Source organism: Peromyscus maniculatus, chromosome 23, assembly GCF_049852395.1.
Source record: "Peromyscus maniculatus bairdii isolate BWxNUB_F1_BW_parent chromosome 23, HU_Pman_BW_mat_3.1, whole genome shotgun sequence".
Taxonomy (NCBI): domain Eukaryota; kingdom Metazoa; phylum Chordata; class Mammalia; order Rodentia; family Cricetidae; genus Peromyscus; species Peromyscus maniculatus.
In genome coordinates, this window is record NC_134874.1 from 60,124,847 (window position 1) to 60,146,631 (window position 21,785).

Genomic DNA, 21,785 nt, shown 5'->3' on the forward strand with positions numbered 1-21,785 from the left:
TCAAAGACTGGAAACGCGGACGCTAGCCACACCCAGGTATTTCTCCTGATAAAATGACAACCTCCACCTGTAAAATAAATCTAAACTTCAATAGGATATGCTGTCTGCCCTTACTTAACTTTGGTGCCTTCCTGCTTCAACAGTCCAATTAACTGACTGTGAGCTAATTGCACCATTTCAATTCACTCTTATCAAATGCCGTCCGGCCTTCCCAGAGTGTCCGTCAGCTGGTCCTCCTTTCTCAGATCTCGGTAGGAACCTCCATTTATCTCGGTGGGACCTCCATTTGTCTCGGTGATGCGCGCATTACCGATACCCGTTTACCATGTCTGAACGAAGGGCTGCGGATTAATCCCAGTAATCAGCATACCTGGAGAACTTACCGACGTCGTAGCCGTTCCTGGCGAACTTACTACCGACGTCACTGTTCCTAAAGACGTCACCGCTCCGTGTGTTGAGTTCTGAATCCTCTTCGACCCCTCACCTGGTGTCTGAAGTTTCCTTCCCAGGTTTCGGCACCAGTTGCGGCGCGCTCCTCAGCCAGCGAGGAAGAACGACCACCACGCGAGGATTCTTCTCAGATCACACTTTATTGGAGTGCCTCTTGATTAAGGGAGAGCGGGAGGTGAGGGGTGGCCCCGAGGACTAAACTGCAGCTGCTTATATAGGGAATCAGGCAAACGTGCCGTACTGTGAATGGGTCCCGCCAGAATGCAAGCACGGGGAGCCACGGGATAGGCTGAGGACATAAGGCCAATTACCATACTCGTGCATCATAGCCAAATATGGAGTTGTTTACAGCTAGGCTACCAGGAAGCCAATGCCATCTTTGAATGGCGGCTCCCTACAGTAGGTGTGTTATTAGATCTGTTTACCATTATATTGTGAATTGACTCAGGAGTCCGAAAGGTAACCTCTAGCCTTAGCCTGTCATGACTAGTTGAAATTGGTAACTAAAATATTTATGAACTCCATTTTTTCTCATAGTTTCAAGAGACAGTAAATTATATATTATCTGTCATGTAAAGGATTAAGTGACCATAGTCAGGTAGACAGTGAAAGGATGTGATAAAGTGTGCCATCGAGGGGTTGCCCCCCCCGTCTCTCTCTCTCTCTCTCTCTCTCTCTCTCTCTCTCTCTCTCTCTCTCTCACACACACACACACACACACACACACATACACACACACACACACACACACACACACACACACACGCACGCACACGTGTGCACATCTAGAAAAGTGACTATGAGACAGGAGGAGGGGATCTAAAGGGAAGGAGGGAGGCAAAGAGGATAATGGTGTATATATGAGATGAACGCAGAAAGTCAATCTGTTTGGGGCAGGAGAGAGGGAAAGTCTATTTGATGGGATAGAAGGTGCTCCAACCCTGAGCCATGCCCTAACCCTGAAAAGAACTATTTTTAATAAAATACATTTACTTCTGAAGGCTGTAAGAACAAAGAACGGGTTGAAGCATCTAATAGCCTGTCTGGTATCTTGCAGAAAGAGATACAAATGCTGTATGGGTCAAGTGCATGAGATCACTGTGGACCAACTGAAGACAAATGAGGCCTTTGCTCCAGGCCAGCAGAAGCTGGTCTGCAACCCAAGATAAAATGAAACACAGCAGGAGTGTCTCTTCCAGAGCTGACAAGCACTCTACAAAAGTATGGTAACTTAATAGAGGGGCTCTGAAGGATGAAGAGGAGTTTGTTCATGAGACTGGCCAGTACAAAGAGGGTGTGGTAGTTTTCCCTGCCTGCTTTTATAAATAAAGTTTTATATCAAGGCAGAAATACTGCATGTGGCCACTTTCGCTACAATACCAAAAATGAATGGTCACAAGAGAGACTGAGGACTGACGAGGCTGTGATATTTACCTCTCGGTCACTTCCAGACATTTGAGGCCTCTGACTTCGCAGAAGTGTGACTCAGCACCACAAGCCTGAAAGTCCATCAGCCGAGGGATGACATCATCTCTGGGATCCTGTGCTGTGAAGTAGCAGGAGGGACAAGGCTGAAAGAAGCTCCCCATGACAGGGGGACAGCAACAGTTCCCACAAGCAACATGGGCATGCTCAAGACAGACAAGACACAAGCTTCCATTTTCTGGTCTTTTCCCATATTTCAAGGAGCCATCTTTTGGTAGAATATGGATCATTTGAGGCCGAGGTGCTGCTCAGTGTTGGGGAACTTGCCTGTCATGTTTGAAGTCCTGGATTCTATTCCCAGGCCCCCCAAATAAAATACTTGGTTCAATACATACAGGCACACCTGACTAGCAGCACACAATGTCAGCCTAGCTACCAGGGAATGTAAGGCAGGAGGATGTGAATTAAAGGCCAGTCTGGTCTACATCGTGAGTTGCAGGACAGTCAGGGCTATATAGAGAAAGCCTATCTTTTATTTTTCAGGATTTAACTGCCTTTATTTTATGCTTAAAATATACATATAAAAGAGGGGTGGGGGAGATTAGGGGAAAATAAATAGACTGTGCCAAAACAAACACTTGAAGTTCTAGCCAGAGCTAAGACCCATAGTAAATGACCAACTGATTTTGGAAGGAGGTAACTTCGAGAAGTCTGATTCAAGCCTGTATGAGTGGCGTTACATTAGTTTCAACTGTATGGTATCTTCACGAACACTGACATTCACAGTTTTCAGGTCCACTGCCACACGTGGGTGGGTGAGTGTGAGAAATGGCTCTCCATGCCTGGGGTGATGTAGAGAGCTCCTATTGGAATCAGGTGGAGAACTGAGGAGACACGGGCACAGTCATCACCAGCAGCTCACTTGACTTCACCTCCACTGCTGAGTCCCAATGGATTGGATTCGACTTGTGTGCCAGCTCTTTCTGTAGCCTGACTAGCTCCTCCTCTTCCTGTGCCTCTTCCTGTTGCCTGACTTCCTCCAGCTGCTGCATTTTCAAGGCTTTCCTTTCAGCCATTCTCTTTTCCATCTCCTGCCACTCCTTGGCTCTCTTCTCGGTGGCCAGTTGAAAGGGTTCTTGAATTAGAGAACCAGAGAAGTTCTCTGCAACTGATTTCTTCTCTTTCTTGGGAACAAAGGGCTCCTGGAAGATGATGGTGTTTGGATGAGCCTTGAAGCAGGCGGCTTCCTTCTGCTGCTTCCGTTCTTCCTCTACCTGTTTCTTGCTCATCTCAGCCTTATAGGCACCTCTCTTGTCTGTCTCCAGGGAGAAAGTCTCAGCTTGAGTCACATTCTTTACCTTTTTCTCTGGCAAGTTAATGGTGTCACAAGAAGGGCCTTGAACTTGGGCACCTCCCCTTTCTGCATTTCTTTTATTTTCTCCTTTGGGAGCAACTGGCACTCTTTGTCCCGGGTATCAAAGGAGAAAGGGCACACCTCCATGTTTCTTGCCTCTGGGAGGTGGGGCTTATAAGGCACCCCATAATGTGGCACAGTTTGAGCTCTTTTCTATCATATACCTCTAAGTGGATCTTTTAACCATGTGTCATTTTTCTATTGGTATATTTTATTCTTTTATAAAGTATTTGTAAACAAGTCTCATCGTGCAATATTAGAGAAACTCCTTGTATTAATGTTACCACCTTCCTCAGAAATGTAGTTAAGTACCAGGAAACTGCTAAAATTCCGGTTAGAGATGGTTTTCCAAGATTGTTAATATTTTATATTTAATATTTTACTTATTTACTCATTTATTTTTGAGTCATGGTTTTATTATGTAGACCTGGCTGGCAAGGAACATGTTATATAAACCACACTGGACTCAAACTCACAGAGATCCTCCTGTCTCTGTTTCCTGAGTGCTAGGATTAAAGTAAAGGATGTGCCACCAACCCTGGATGGAATTCATTTACCAAAATATCAATTTTTAATAAAAATTTTAATTTAACAACTGTCTAGTCATTTGTTGATTGTTTTCCTTAAATACCAACTCCTTCTCAGCACACAATCAACAGGAACCAGATCTAAGGGTTGGGAGCAGAGGCATGGGCTAATATGTCAGATTGCCTTTTAAATCCATCTACCTATGTGAAAATTTGATTCAGTGTGTTGTGCCCTGAGTAAGACCAACCCAGAGCCAATATCTGATGAAAACACACGGGTTTGTCAATAACAAAACATGTCCAGGCTTTGTCTGTGGCCCACACTTAACATAGCGAGTGGAGGAGGATGCCCCCAGCACTCACTCCAAGGAGTTTTCTATAAGAAAGATTTATGTGCAGAGAGTTACACATCTCAGGATTGGATGAAGGGGCTAGGGGTGAGGTAGTTCTTTGAAGTTACTGGCTGAAATATAAGGTAACTATGAGGTTACTAGTGGCTAACAGGATGCAGGGTATCTACAGAGACATATATCTTTTACTCCCTATGTCCTGCTTTTGCTGAACCCAGGATATATACATTCAGATTTATTGTTTCAGTCCTATTTTCCCATAAGTTCAATTTCTGGTTGGTTGAGTCCATTACTCCTCATATTCTGTTTTGCCAAGTCTAGGGTATATAGATTTATTGTTCCAGCCTTATCGTCCCACGAGTTCAACTTCTGGTCAGTTCTAAAATTGCTGGTCAGCAAATACCTTTAGAGGAGGGGGAGGGAGCATCTCTCAAGAGGGCTACTGATTTTTCCCTTAAATTCCCTCCTCTCCTAGTAACTCGAGGACACCCAGTCATGGGTTGTCAATACCTAGTTTGCAAATATGTACCCTAAGTCAAATGGGCCATTTTTATATCTTGGTTGAGGATCTCATATTGAGTTTGAGTCCTTTGCATCATTATTTGGGTGGTCTCGAAACTTTTTCTGATGAATTGCATCAGCCTGTTTATGAGGAAAGGCCCAAATTAATTAATTTGATTTGATTTAAGTTAATATGAGGGCTAGTAGCAGTAGGGGTCCCAAAAGAATGGAGGTTAGAGTTGTTACCCAGGGGGAACTGTTATACCAAGATTCCAACCATCCCTGGCCAGCTTCCCTGTCCCTCTTTCACTTGTTGAGGCCTTTTCTTACTTTGGACATAGAGTCCTTAACCAGCCTGGAGTGATCTATATAAAAACATCATTTCTCTCCCAGTGCTGCACATAGTCCCCTTGTTGTCAGACTTGGAGGTCTAGCCCTAGCCTATTCTGTAACATGATCTCAGAAAGCAAGGTGAGGGATTCTAGCATCATCAGTTTAGTGGCATCCAAACGGGAATTATTGTTTAGATAAGACTTCAATGATGTAAGAGCCAACAGTAATTAGCAGAAGCAGAAGGGCCTAAAGCCCTGTGATGGCTGACAGAGTTCCTTATCCTGAAGGAACTTGGAAATGAAAATAGGACCAGTTATTATTTTATCTCAGGTTCTCTGTGACAAGATTTTTTTTTTGACCTAACATTCCAGAGGGAATAAGGGAGATGTTTTCATTTCTGTAATTATTTCCTGCTGATGATGTTAGGACATTGTTTTCAGGGCCCTGGAAAGCAATAATATTAGCCAAAAGCAAGGAGGGGATTTAGAAGCATCTGGTTTATTGACCAGCTGAAGAAACAGCATTTAAATTGGCTGGATTGGTCCATATCAGCTTTCAGCAAGTCCATGTGCCAAAGGTTGAAGTCAGTAGCCAATGCCTGGATCTGTCTGCCAGCCAAATGGAAGCCCTCTGAAACAAATATAGACTAGAGATGAAAGTTAACTTATTTGGAATTTTTAGGCCCACAGCCTTAGTAAATATATTAGTGTTATCCATCAGTACTGAAATACATATTGTAGAAAAAGCAGGTAACAGGAATCTATCTGTAAGTCTACATTCAGAAGATAACCAAAAGAAACCAAAAATTTTGAGCTCATAATCCAAACAGTAAGCAGTCATTACTCTATTATCTTATCAGAATCCTATTAATATTAAATTCTGAACTTTTTAAGTTTTAATGCATAATGATAGTATGGTAAAGGAAAGAAATTTTGTAGTATCTTTTATAAGAACAGCCATTCAAATTATGTTTAAAACCTGTTTGTCCCTTAATATGAAGTGTGTAATGCAAACCTGTTTGTCTCTTTCTTTTTTTTTTAGGAGACCTAGTAGCTTTAATTATTTATTCATTGTTCAACAAATTAATAAGGTGGCTGCAACCCCATGGAAACTGGTTGCCTGATGTTGCTAAGCTGACAAAGTTGTAGCTACCTAATCATCAATGCCATCAGAGATCTGAGAAGGATAAATTTTACCTGAGTACAGACTTCCAAATCTATTAAAGAATGGCAGAGACTATCCATTGCCCAGACTGCCATCATCCCAGGCTCCTGTAGTCTTCATAGTCTTGGCAGGACAGGTGTCAGGACAGCATCAGTCTTGGCTGCTGGGCCCATACTGTGAAAGTTCTTCTTGTGAAGGGGCAACTTTGGGAAAGACTGAGCTTATCTTGTCAGTGTCTCATATGTCCATTCTAGGCCAGATCCCTGGCAGCTGGTGTTGAGTCTGGGTGTCATCTTGTCGTTGTTCCATGTCTTCTTGGAAACCTTGGGAGTTAAAGCTAGGAACTGGGAGTCTCTGTTTGTTCTAGTGAGCTAGTAAGCTTTTTATCAAATAATTTAAATAATATATTCATCAGATCTTTGACAGGTTTGAGGACCATTGTCTATTAAATATATCTGATCTAAACAAATCTAAGCCTAATCTTGAAAACATCTCCAAGTTTGGTAACAATAACCAGGTCAATTTGTTATCCTGTAGATGCATTAGTCAAATGGACCTCTCAGGTTCTGTTTTATTTCTTTTTTAATAGCTTATAATTAAATAAGAATTAATAGATTATGCTTTAAACTAGTACCTGGATAGCTGGGTGACTAGCATTAGCATGTATTCCTTAACATAGAGGACATACAAACTCAGACATTCAAAATCAAACATACAAGTGGCCATGTTTTTATCCATACCTACAGAGTACACAGACATTTTTAAAACTATAAACTTTGGAGTCTCAGTGTAACAGCAGAATAGCAAAAGAAAGATATCCAAAACATGTTTTATTTTTTATACATCTCAAATAATTTTTTATCATTACTTAAGTCTTTTAATGCTCAGAATTTGATAAGTTTCTTTTACATATTCTAATAACTTGCATTTCATATATTTTCCTTCTTCCCAAAACATTCTATTTATATTCCCATACCTAAAACCTTTATATTTTAGACCCCATATAAACTTTATTTATATTTAAAACTCATAACTTATTTAAAATTTAAAGTTTCATATTTTTATATCTTAAACTACTTCCTCAGACCCAATACAGTATGTATTCAATCTCTAATGACATACTTAAGCCTTTAAATTTTTATAAAAATATTACATCGTAAAATATCTTTTTTCTGCTTAATTCACTAGTTATCTTCTACTTGGAATTTGATATGTTTTTTCCTTATCTTAACCAATAATAATTTGTAACCGATTCTCCTCAGTGATGGCAAGTATTTGTAACCCATTTAACTGAAATGACCAAAATCCATGTATTTTGTGTGTATTTGTGGAAACAAAATTGCCCTGCCTGCAGTGCTTCAAAGGGTTCTCGACCACCCTAAGGAGGGAATGTAGGGACAGGAGATACAAAGGAAAAGACACCAAATCTAGATTCTGATCAAGGTGCTACTTTATTTCTCTTCCACAAAGGTTTATATAGTTCCGCAGGGTGGGGGGAGCAAGAAGCTGTCATCTGCATAATAGGATGGCAAGCTAATAGGATGTTTGCATAGGATGTTTATAGGGTGAAAGGGTCAAGGGCTCTGACTCAATGTCCTGTTGCTAGGCAACCTGACTGTAAGCTGATCTAGTTCCCTGTCTTATGGGGGTCTGTACTTTTCCACTAACTAGAGATTCTGTCCTTGTCCCTGACACAAAATCAAAATTTTTAAAAACATAATGTATCTTTAACATTTTTTCTAAGCATTACCAGGACAGAGAAGGTTTAACATGGGAAGCTAATGATGAACTTGGCTTAGGAAGGAAGGGAGGGGATTTAGATTCAGAGTGTGCAGGCAGTAAACTCCTAACCGCCCCTATCCCCCCCCCCACCTCTGCCTGCCTGTAGAGAGTGCATTTCCCCCCTCTGTGAGAGCCACAGGAGCCTCTCCTGCATGCTAATACCAGCCCTGCCCATCCTGGCCCTGAGTCTGTTCCAAATTCCTTGAGGGAGGCATCTGCCCGCCCACCCAGGGCCTCTCTTGCAGGGTCTGCCTGCTCTGGGAATTCACCTCCCTGCTTTCTTGGGGAGGGCCCAGTCTCAGAACTTCCAAGTGATAAGCACTCAGCATGTGGCCCTGCTGATGAGCTTCCCTTGCCTTCCAGTGCTGTGGGCCTGATAGCAATAAGGGAAGCTAGTAGACAGAAACAAGAAACATTTACATAGACATAAGTGCCAGAAGGGCCAGTGGTGAAAGGGTTGATTCCCACCTTGATCAAGGAGAACAGTAGCTCTTATGGGAAAGGCAATCTAACCAGGATCAGGAGTTTCTCCTCTCTGCCCCTGTGTACCTTCACAGCTGGCACAGCTGGTCTTCCCCCTAGGGCAGGGTTTGTGGGAACCACAGGGAGCTCTTCCTTGGCCAGCATCAAAGGTTCCCTCAGGAGGCCAAGTAAACATTGGAAGAGACCCATTCTGCACCATTACAGCTTTCAACTGATAATAGAACTTTATTCAATTATTACATTAAATTATAAATAGAAATAAGAAAACACTTATCTCTTTAATGAATGCATTCTCATTTTATTAACAAATTGAAAAAAATACCATTTCTGTTGAATTTAATAATTTTATATTTTTTAAAGCTGAAGGGCACTCACACTAAGACCAGTCTCAAATTCATGAACCTCCTGCCTCAGCATCCCAAGTTGGTAGCTTTGGAAATATGCACCACTATACCAAATAAAATGTATTTCTCAAACTGGATGGTCAGATCTATGTACTTACATTTATAAGGTATATGTAATTGGAGTTTATATAGCTACTGCCAGGTTGCCCTCTCTAGAAGCAACTGCAGAGTTTAAAATGAAACATAAGTCTGTTTTCCAGTTTCCAGTCTCAAACCTTGCACTTGTGTCTTTCATAGGGTCCTATTGATATTGAGTGGAAGTTTGCATGAACAAAGCTCTAGATAGATACTTTGATGAAGGTAGAACTTGCTACCTCCTTTCAATATTATCCCAGTCCCAAATCATTCTTCTATCTTGGCAACTGATTCAACAACACCTTTGTTGGGGATTTTGCTGGGCTAGAGCTGCATGACTGCACATGCACAGTTCAGGAGCTACACAAGGGGTCTGGGGTCTTGTGTCTTAAGTCATCACTATGCACTGGTGATTATGTATGCCTCACGAAATCTAGCATGCATGGTGTAGCTCTGTAAGTTCATCTGCACCCTTAAAGAACAGGACACAGACCTCACCTCCTCTCTATCTGTTTTGTTCTCTCTCTTCACCCTCCACCCACCATCTTTCTCTCTCTCTCCTTCCCCAGGCCTGGTTCTCTTGTCCCCCCCAACCCTCTTCCTAATAAAGCTCTGATACAGATACTGGGGTTTGTCATTGCCATGACTTTTCCTCACAGTAACCAGTGCTGGTAACGGGCGCAGATTATCATTATTCCAACCTTCAGAACCAAAAGTGACCCTGATGGAAGACAGAGGAGGCACATCTTGAGAAGTCTCACAGTAAGACTAAAATAAAATCTGTTTTCCTGGACACAAACTGTTTTTCCTCCTTTCTCTTCTGCATGACAGTTCTTATCTTAGATATGATAAAATGACTCAAACATATGCTTTTGACATTTCTCAGCCATGAGCCACTAAGCCATTTTACATGCCAAATGTGTACCAAACCACGTGGGCAGGTGAATGATAAGGGTGCAGTCCCACTGATGCAAGCTCCTTGTCCATGCTGAGTCACAGGAATGCCAAGCTGATAACCTGATACAAAATCAACATCGTTAGGTACTGCTTCCTCACTGGGACTAAACAGAGCCAGTTCTGAGGAATAGAAGTCAACTCTAATCTAGCTGTCTGTGGAATTGACTTGACTAGGGTCCCTGTCCCATACCAGCAGCTGTGTGATTTTGAGAAAGAGACTATCTGGTTGTCATTTTAATTTTCTCCTTTTTGCAATAAAGCAGCACAATCTGGTGGCCTTCCAGAGGGCCAAATGGGTTTTCTGCTAAGGTAAGAGGATGTGAGGCTAGGTCAGGTTAAGATGAGGCAAGGTGAGACAGTACAAGAACTATGGGATGGTAGGTGTGCAGCTCTGGCCACAAGGCCTCCCTCTGTAATTTATGAGCAGACTACCTAGGCCTGAGTATCCACTTGTCCTGTGCTGATCTGGAATTCTGAGATATGCAGACCCCAGTGTTGAGAGGCTCCACAATATCTGTTCCTTTGAGACACTGTAGACCTTTCTCACCAAAGCCACATCCCACCAGAAAATGCCAGCCTCCAAATAGAGCCACATGCAACACATCCAATCATAAATGGCATGTGAGGCTTAAGCCCGCCCCTGAAGCACTCTGGCCCAATGAGCATCCGGGCAGAGACTCTAATCCTCCCCCATTCCACCTTGGTCTTCCTGCCTGGGACATTGAGCATGCTCAGACTTGAGGTCGTTAAGGAAATGCTGAGGAGCTGCTGAGCCCTTGTGGAGGAGGTCTCTGGAGTTTATCTGGTGAGAGCAGTTCCAGGCCAGGGTGGCCAGGCTCAGGGTCTCCTCGGAGTCTGGGCTTCCTCACGGACCCGGTTCTGGGGAGGCTGAGGTGAAAACAAACCTGCCTTCTTGACAGCAGTCTCCTCTTAGACCAGGTCTAGTGAGGCTGTCTTCTCAGAGCCTGGAGACTCCTCACAGCCCAATCCTCATGAGGCTGAGATGGCCTCAGTGAAGATCCAGGATGGCAGGATGCAGTTCTGAAAAAAATTATAGGCTTTCATCCAGATTATTATGGGCTTAACGTTTTCTGTATTTCTTTATTTCATGTTAGTACCTGTGGGATCTGCAATATCCCCTTTCTCATTCCTTATGTGAGTAACTTTAATAATCTTTCATTTTTCTTTGTTAGTGTGCCTAGAGATTTATCAGTGTTGTATAGATATACGTCTTTTTCTTACCATTGTCATGTTTATTTTCAATTGATTGAATTTTAAAAATTGACTAGGGGCTTCTTATTCACTTTCTTTTAGTATTTATATAAAATTTATGTCACAGATTGCCAATCTACTAATTCAGGTGTTAGGTATTTCATATCTATAATCCAAGCCCTTGGGAATCAGGATTCCATGAGTTTGAGAACAGTGTGGGTTACACACATAGCTCTGGATACACTGCTACAGAGTGAGATCTTATTGTAGAACATACGAACAAAATCCAAATGTATTCACTTTCATATAAAGTCATTTAATGTTCTAGTTTTTTCTAATCATGGTTTAGCTTACTCCATAAATTTGGTTATATTTTATTTCCACTTCAATACTTTTACTTTCGCTATGACTTTCTATTTTAATTAATTGATTATTTTAAGAATGAAATATTTAATTTTCATTTATTAGGGATTATCAAGATACTATTCTGTTATTTACTTGCCTTTTAATTTCACTGTATTCAGATTGCCCACATGACTTTATATCAGGTCTTCTATGTTTATTTAAACCTGTTTAGTAGCTTGTAACGTGGAGTATGTTGAAAAGTGACTTGTGTGGTCTGGAAATGCTGTCTTAAGCTGTCATTTGAGGAGGTGTTCTGTAAATGTGTGTCAGGTGAAATTGATTGACAGCAGTGTTCATGTTCTCCTTGTCCTTAATGACTTTCTCTGCTTTTCATTCTTTCTTTTCTCTTATTACTGTACAAGAACTTAATTTGGTTATAATTTAAAATTTTCTTATTACCAAATCTTGTCATGTGGATATATCAGGAGTTAAATGGAATTTTCTATTTCAAATACAACATCTTGAAGCCTTGTTATATAGGAACTTCTGTCCCTATGTCAAAATTGCACTGAATTATTCAATATGGTCACGTTTTTTAAAAGTCTAAAACCTCATTCATTTGACAGCTTCTTATTGTTTAGTTCATATCAACAAATGGTAGAAAGTGAAAGTCAATTGTTTTATGCATGCATTGTATATTTTATTGATTCTTTGGGAATTTCATACCGTACACTAATCCCACTCCTCTCCCAGACCCTCCATATTGCCCCAACCTCTTGTAGAGTCCCGCCACAAAGGAAAGCAAAAAAGGAATAAAAATAAGATAAAAAATAAACAATAAAAAAAAGAAGAAGAAAACAGTAAAGCACTTTGGTCCCCCAGACCCCATCTTTCCCACCTCTCCATCACCTCTCCATCATCTCTACACCATCATAGTGGCATTGGGAGCTGCTGTGTGTCATGCAGGTCTAGTATTGATGGTGTACTGAAGCCACGGTCCTTGAACCTGACCAACATCCCATTACACAACGAACATTTGCAAGGGAAGCTGTTGGACTTTCCTTCCTTTTGTTCTGTCAACTACCATCTCCAACTTTAATTGTGGATTTGTCAGTTTCCATCCACTTTCTCATCTAGGTTGTAGGATTCGTAGTTATATACTTTTCAAGGGGAGTGTTCTGTCTGCCTGAGAAATTAATCCTCTTTCAACACACACATGTATAATATTTGTGTTATTCAGAATAGATACTTTCCCTGGTAAAACTTACTGTTCAGCAGTTTACTTTGGTAGCAGCATGGGTACTAGAGCGTTTTTAAGAATTCTGCCTTTTCCTGCCTCATTACTCTGACACTCTGCCCATACATTTGTTTTCTATACATCATAGAGTGAAATCCTGTGTTGTTGTTTATCTTCTCTGGTGATTTCTCCCATCTAGAACTTTATGTTTAATGCAGTTACATGGTTAGTTTGAGTCTTCTATCTTGATTGTTTTCAGTTCACTGTTTCTGTCCAAAATGTCTTTTGTGTCTGGTTTTGGGTTCAGTTTATCATTCTATTTATCCCCTCACCAAGTGTGTTATTTAGACATCTTTTAGTGGCGCACGCCTTTAATCCCAGCACTCGGGATGAAGAGGCAGGCGGATCTCTGTGAGTTCGAGGCCAGCCTGGGCTACCAAGTGAGTTCCAGGAAAGGCACAAAGCTACACAGAGAAACCCTGTCTCGAAAAACCAAAAACAATAATAAAAAATAAAAATAAATAATAGCTGCTTTTCAGGCACTGAAGTCCTGAGAGCTACTAAACTCAGAGCTCCTTCCTTGCTAAACATGCCAGAAAGCTACCAGACCTCTGGAGCTCATCCATTGTGTGTTATATCAGCTGAGCCAAATAATAGTTATGTTTTACAGATTATTTGTGTCAAAATTTCTGCCTTTGTTATGGTGGTACAGTGGAATTTAAGACTTTGTAAACCTCTCTTAATTAAATAGACATGATGTATGACAATATGGTGATGGAACACTGTGCCTTTTAGTGACTAAAACTAATGAAATGCTAAGAAATCCCTTATAAAGTTTAAAATTTATGCAGATTTATTTGCATCAACTCTTTACAACTCAGGTTTCTTGCACAATCCAATTATTTTATATTTCTTTTTATGTTTCTGGGTTCCAGAATGACTTTATGGTACTTACATTCTGTTTGGTCACAATCCTTTTTCTTACAACTGAGAGTAGGAGAATGAACTGACATCATGTACTGCATGGGTGCAAGCCTCTCTGCCTCCCTGGGTCCATAAAATAAACCGAGAAATTATGAAACAATGATTTGAAAATTGCACATATGTATTTAGACATGTAGGTATGTACACATGAGTGCAGTTCCCAAAGAGATGAGAAGAGGCTCCAGATTCCCTGGAACTAGAGATATTGGTGTTTGATTTTGGGTCACGGTGAATGGGTGATGGAAACTGAACTCAATTCCTATGAAAGAGTACAGGGTGCGTTTTTCTGTTAGGCCAACTCTAGCCCCATCATTCAAAAACCTTAGGAGAAGTTTGGAAGATAGTAAAAATGTAGTCATTATGATTAGTTGTATAAAAATATATGAGCCCTTGTGCAAATAAGTAATTCTTTTTCTGTTTTGTTACTTCTGAAATTAATCTTATTATTCTGTATATTTTAATTATATAAAATAAGTCATTTGTTTCTGTACACCACCTTGTTTCCCAGTTATACTCCCTCCATTTAAAATATTTCCCCTCACACTTCCTCAAAAAATTTTAACCCCTTTTTCCTATTTTTCTAGATTACATTTATGAGAGAAGATATGTGTTAATTGTTTTTTGGAGAGTTGTCTGTTTCTCAACTAGATATATAGTTGGAACAATTTTCTTGAGAATTATGCAAATTTTTTCTACAATTTTTATTTGAATTATCTTGCATAATTTATACATATTGTGTTGTTTTTCATCATTCATATAATGGTGGTTATCTGAGCTCATTCCCTGAATCATCTATTGCAGGTAGTACAGTGGTAAAAAATTACACACAAACTCACCTTACATATGTAGTGATTCACTGTCATTCATTTCGATCACTATGCACACCCAGGAGTGGTACAGCGGGCATGTCTATGTTAAATTTTCATTCATAACCATCGTTATAGCGTCCACAGTACCTGGAATGTTTTAGTTTACAATGAACATGGCGTATATGTTCTTGTTCCACCTCCTTTGCAGCATTTAAAAAAATTATATTGGGTGAAAAATGTAATCACTTTAAAGACACTTAAAGCTGGAATTATGGGGCAATCTGAATATTATTTTACTAATGTGACAAATGGGTCTGGGGCCCAAGAAAATGACCACAGAGACTATAGTATTTGAGCCAGGCTGTAAGTCCTGCTGACAATTTATTCTATTGAAATGGTTACCATGCATTGTTCTGAGTGGTCAGAGCTGGACCTCATATTACTGCATGGCTGGTGACCTCAAAGTGGTCCATTTGGTAAGGAGAATGTACTTGTGAGTACCTAGTTTAACTTTGCACCCATATTTGTAGTTCATATATTTGTTGGCATGTGAGATACTGTCTCAGATATACTGATTGTGAAAAATTGTTTTCATCATGCAGAAAATGAAACTCTGCTCTCTATCTTCTACCATACACAAGCTCTGCACCAAATGTGCCATAGACCAGATACCCTGAAAATGCCAAAGGACACAGTAGAGAAAATACTCCCACTGCTAATCACAGGTAAGGATTTTCTGAATAGGACTCTTGTCCAATAGTAAATGAGACCAAAAATCAACAAATAGGATCTCATGAAATTAAGACTTTTTATTTCAGCAAAAGAAAATATAATTTAAGTGGTAGCATACAGAATATGAGAAAGTTACTCGTGTAATGGTGGCATGAGCATTATTGCGTAATTAACTTCCTTCTGATCTGGTGAGGCCTGCACTATAGGAAGGAATTAGTACCTGGTACTGTGTACCTGGTCAGAAGACACTGGCTTGACAGGTCATAGCCCTTTAGATGATGCTACTATTGTTACTTAGTGTAGTAGCAACTGCTTTGTAAATATTTTTGTTTTACACTTAGATCTCTTTAGCTCTCAGTCTTGGCCAGGGTTCTCTTTCTGTGGTATGCAGCAGCAAATGCACAGCCTCATAATTCAAAATGTTGAAATGACCATGAATGCTCATTCCTAAATGGGACCTGTAGATCAACCACATCCCCTAGGATAGGAAACATCCTGGAAGTGGGTCCTGAATGTCCTGACTGAGCATGAGGGAACTGCTGTGACATGCTGTCCTTTGGACATAACATAATCATTGCTCACTCACAAGAGTTGTGATCACCTGCAGCTTCAGGTTACCGTGTTCAGGACTGACTGTGAACATACCTATCTGTCCCAAACCAGACAGCTGGAAGAGGCAGCCTGCTGGTGGAAGATAAATCCTACTGAGCCTCTGTCTCAGTACAGAAAATAAAAAGGAAGCTAGAAGTTGGCCTTTTGTATTATTTATCATTTCCCCTTTCTTTATGTGTCTGCCTCCCAGGGAAGACTGTGATTCCTATTCCCTCAAATGAATGAGTTTATTGAGGTTAATACAGGTGTATAGGTATGGGATTACTTATAGGAATATGAATAACTCTAATGTCTGGCATCACAAAGGCTCTCATTAGAATGGGTGACTCATGAGGACTAGAACTCTGAATGTGTCTGCATGACTTGTTTGCAGCTGAATGGGACAGAGGGTCTCATTTCTTCAGTTCTCCTTAGTAATCACCCATTTAACCTTGGAAGTGGAAGGGCCTTGTAAATCCTGTAAGTTTCAGCTTTCCCAGCCAAAGTTTAATTGCTGAATATTATGAACCTCTTCTCTTTTTTCATAGAACTTTCTGAGACTTAAAGGAATAGTCCTGCCCAGGGAAGAGCACACCAGTTGGATACTCAATATCAAATGGTCATTCCTGAAAACATAAATGCTAGCCATACAGAATGATTGGTTTACATTTAGGAAATATAACTATATGTATGTATATACATATATCTTCATACACACACACACACACACACACACACACACACACACACACACACACCTGGGTTTAATCCTGGTCTACTTTCACTTTAGGTGCTTAGCATGGGCTTTTTCAGGGGCCATGATGGCCTGGGGTACTTTCAGGGTGTGTCTGTATCTAGTCAGCTTTTTTGTTAGAGTTAAGCTTGGTTACATTGATATTCAGGGACTGTTGGTACCTGTTTCTCGTTAGGGTTGAAGTGGGGGATACTTTTGAGTGGAGGTTTGACTGAAGCTATTTTGTATTTGTAATCTGCCTTGGATTATGCTCAGCCGTTCTGAATAAAAATAATATGTGGATATTGATAGAAGACTGTATTTATTGTGCTTCTCTTACATCTCAAGTATATTCTGAGGAATATTGGCTCTTTCAAGGGAAATGGGCACAGACTCCAACACACAGCGCAGACTCCAGATGAAATAAACTACATAGTACACAAATAGAAAGGTGAAGTAGGGAGGAGACAGTGGTGCTTGTGGAGTCCTTGCTGCTGCATTGGTGACTGTGGCCACCATGTGCAAAATTGTTGCTTCTCAGTAAAGATAACAAAATAGAGTCCCAACAAGGTCTCTGCTGCCTTTCCTTCCTTCTGTGGTCTGCTCCCATGAAGGCACATCACAGGCAGTTAATTTAACAGCAGAGGCTGGTCCTCCTTTGATCTAGAGGCTGCCTGATAGGCACATGAGGGATGTACAGATCTTCATGAGGCCTCTTATGCAGTGTGGGTATGGTGTCCTGTCCTATATGTCATTCATGGCATGCACTATGAGGGTGTTCCTCTTGTCCTTGCTATGGAAACACTTCTCAAAATGTCATTTGTCTTCTACCTTGAAAACCCCTGGAACAATGAACCATTCCTTTGTGATCCCTTTCAAGAATCCCTTTCAAGATCCCTTTCAAATGTCCACTCACTGATGTGAGATAATGTCTTCCCACAAAGAATGTTTGCACTGACTTACCAGATTGATTCCTGCACATGTTATTATTGTTGTGAATCACAGCCTACTTTAATAGAGTGAGCTGCCAACCTGTTACGGGCACACATGTAACCATGACAATGATTCCTTGTGTAGTGTCACAGAGGCCAGGCCACACTCTGTTCAGTGAAGCACAAAGGTGGTCAAGCTATGCAGATGTCTTTGTACTGATAATTAGGGAAGGTGCCCGAAGGCTACAGTTATCATCATTGCTCAGGGGCAACTTCCCACCCAATTGTCCTGGCCTACTACAGAAGCTCACTGCTGAGAAGAGGAAGGTCATTGGGGAAGGGTCAGACTCAATCCATATGTATACGGTTCAAATACAGGTCTATCATTTCTGAGACTCAGTTTATTATCAAGAATCTGTCATTATGAAGCTTTTATTGTGACATCTGCAGTACCTGGGTTTGGGGAACAGAGCTGTTTGAAATTTTGTCCTCCAGCCTGTCCCTTCAACATCATTAAACACACCTTGAAGTGGAATTGACCAGAAAGCAGAAAGCCATGAGGCTTTCCCTGCCTCCTCTCATCATGGTAGTTGATGACTTCTGAGGCTGTCACTCACTGGATAGCAGTGTAACAGCAGTTCATCCTGTCCCATTTGGAAAGTGGAGTCCTGGGATAGTGCTGACTCTGCCTCAGCTGTTTTCATCTTTTCTAAGAAACACAAGTGGAGATTAGGAGTAGAAAACAAGGGACATATCCCACTCTGGGCATTCCCCTTCCCAATCTCCCACTGTCCTTTGACTTCATGCCTCCGTCCTTCCCTGAAAGTTTATCCCTCAAGGCTGGTCTCAGATTTCCAGCAATCCTTCTAACTCAGGGTCCTCATTATTGGGTTTGTTTTTATTCTTCTTTGTGGGATGACTCATCCCTAACAGGCTTGAGGGCCAGTCGCCCCATGCAAGTGAAAAAGATACTTTCTGAGAGCCAGCCTGGGTCTGCCTAATGGTCATGGCAACAGCAGCTGAAACATGATCTGGAAATGACCTGGATCAATGAGAGACAGCACGTCACACCAGCTGATGCATATTCATCAGACCTCCCCCCATGGAGGGGTGGAGGGTATATAAGGCTTGCCTCTAACTGAATAAACTGAGCTGGTTGGTTCCACATTCTCCCTGATTCTGTGTGATTTGACTCTGTGCCTACTTGGCCCCCTCCCACAAAGGGAACAACAGCAAAGGACCCCACTACACTTCTTTACCATGGATGCTTTTTTCTTGCCCTAACGCGACATTTGAAGGGTAGTGGGAAGGAGGCATCTTAGCTCTCTGAGGAGTTAGTCAAGGTATCACAGTGTTCCATTCCTCTATCTTATTGTGGATGGAAACCTACAGTTAAGAATTGTGGCATGCAAAAAGAAAGAAAACAAAACTGAGTTAAATCTTTTTCTACTGGTCCTCAACCAATCAAATCTCAGTTATAAAAGAAAAACTGTGGGGAAATTGTTCCTGTGATTTCTAGATGAAGTATAAGCATTGTGCTACCCTCAAAGCCTAACAGGATTTAGGGAGGGTGGCCTCAATTAAACCAGCTATCTAATCACAGAGCTTGAAATCCTTTTCCTGTCTGCAGCAGCAGAATCTGGAAGAAGAGAAGTTATACAGTTGCCCAGCAGAGATGCCCCTTTGCTGTCTCAACCGGGATGCCTGTTGCAAAAGTTGCAGTAGGAACAGCCCACTGGAAATCTTCCTGTCAGCATCATTGGAACCTGTGCACCCACAATTTCCTGCTCTTCACCAAGTTCTGGATAGCTAGTAAGCATTGTTAGACTTACTTGATGGGGGGGTGATTTACTGTAATCTGAAAGGGCAGTGGAGGAGGAAGGAGAAACTGAAAACTTACCTGTGCTTGGTGTCAAATGGTATCTGAGGGACTTAACATGTGACATAGATTGTAGATCTCCATCTAAGCAAGACACTGAAACAGCTACACATTGTTAGTAACATCTTAGACAACATCAGTGCTCTAGAAGCATGGAAGTTCCATGCACAGAGTGAAGCATGATCAAGCATGCCCACCCCACTGTAATATTGCTATTACCCCATCATAAAGGATGAGGGCACCATCAGTGTTGTGCCACAATACACACATGCTTGTTTCCATACAACACACACAAATGTGTGCCCACATTTATACATTTAAAAACATGTATGTGTCTACACCTTTGCATGCACACACACAGACACACACACACACAGACACACACACACACACAGAATTATACTTTGAATTCTAATTAGATGTATAATAAATTGGCATAACAAGAAATTAAAAAGAAACAACAACTTTTGTGGCATTGGTATGCATGTGTATGGTATTCATGTTGTATGCAGAACTATGAGTATAGTTATGTGCATATTTTTATAAGTATCTATATGATATACCTAATATGTAAAACCATATCTAACTGCATATACATGTGTATATAAATATAAAGATAAACTGAAATCCCAACTTCCAGACACCAGCCAAGGAGGCAGCAGAACTTTCCCAGTGGCCAGCTTGATGTGTCATCTCTTTCCTGCCTTCAACTCTGAGTGCCTGTTATGTTTATTAACAGTATCATTCATTTGGAACAAAATTCTGCACAAATTTCTCTAACTTTCAGAACCACAAGAAAACACTCTAAGGCAGAAAGCCATGAGTTGATCATGAAAAGTACCAGGGAATGGCCAATGAGATGGCTAGTTGGGTGGAAGGAAAACGTTTACTCTTCCTAATTTGTTCATTGACCTCCATATGAACAGAATGACAGAATGGCATGGTGTGTATTCTATGTTCGTTCTCTCTCTACCGTATGTATGTATTTATTTCCTCATCACAAAATAGATAGATGTTATTATATTAAATACCAATCAGAAAATATCTATACACTCATCATATGAAATACTCATGCAGCTCACAACTGTTTGTAACTCCAGGACCAGAGGTTTCAACACCCTCACACAGGCATACATGAAGGCAAAACACCAATGCACATAAAATAGTGAATAAACAATTAAATATTTGTAGGAGCTAGTGGGGTCAGGAGCCCCACAAGCATCCCACAGAACTTACTGACCTAGGCTCATAGTGACTCAGAGACTGAACCACAAACTTGGGAGTATGCATGGGACTGAAGTATGTCCTCTGCATATATTTTACAGTTGTATAACTTGGTCATCTTGTGAGACTCCTAACAGCGGGAGCAGGCTTGTCTCTAATGCCTGGTTTTGGGACCCATTCCTCCTACTGAATTGCTATGTCCTGCCTTAATTTAAGAAGTCATGCTTAGTCTCACGACAACTTAATATAACATGGCAGGCAGATATGCCCAGGAGGTCTGCACATTTCTGAAGAGAAAAAAAGAGAAAGAGGAATGGATGGGGAGCAGGAAGAGTGGAGGTTGGGGGAAGGACTGAGAGGAGAGGATGGAGGAGAAATTTTGGTTAGGATGTAAAAACAAAAATAAACAAATAAATAAAACCAAATTTATTCCAAAAGTGGGAGAATATTGATGGTTATCATATTTAAATTTGAGATACTAAAAGAATGTCCCTCCAGAGACAATGCCACTTATTCTAACTTTATAATGTGTTTGCAGTTGTACAGCGATTGCTGGGGATGTCTTTCTGTATGCTGTGAATGTGTTGCTCTGAGTGATTGATAAATAAGTGCTGATTGGACAGTAGCCAGGCAGGAAGTATAGTATAGGCAGGATAAGCAGAGAGGAGAATGCTGGGAGTGGAAGGCTGAGTCAGGAGAAGCCACCGCCACCATGAGAAGTAAGATCAAGATACCAGTAAGCCACAAGCCAAATGGCAACGTACAGATTAATAGAAATGAGTTAATTTAAAATATAAGAACTAGATAGCAAGAAGCCTGCCGCGGCCATACAGTTTATAAGTAATATAAGTCTCTGTGTGTTTACTTGGATCTGAGCTGCTGAAGGAGCTGGGTAGACACAGGAAAACTCCAACTACAAGGGATAATTAAATCATGTTAGGCATAATTTTGAGCTGGTCTAATACATAATGTGTATGTGTTGTACTCCAAATAATTATATAATGTTTAGGCAATATTAAGACCTGGATATTGTTTTACATTTGGAAATTAGTCATGACATCAAAAGATATAATTGTGTGTCAAGTTGACAAGTGTACAGTTGTGATAGCTATTTTTGTTTGTCAAATTTATTACATCTGAAATTCATTAAACCCCAAAAATGGAGGGGCACGCCTGTGAGGTATTTTTGCTTTATTTGAAGAGAGAAGTTCCACATGTAATCCTGATCTTTGCATTAGAAAG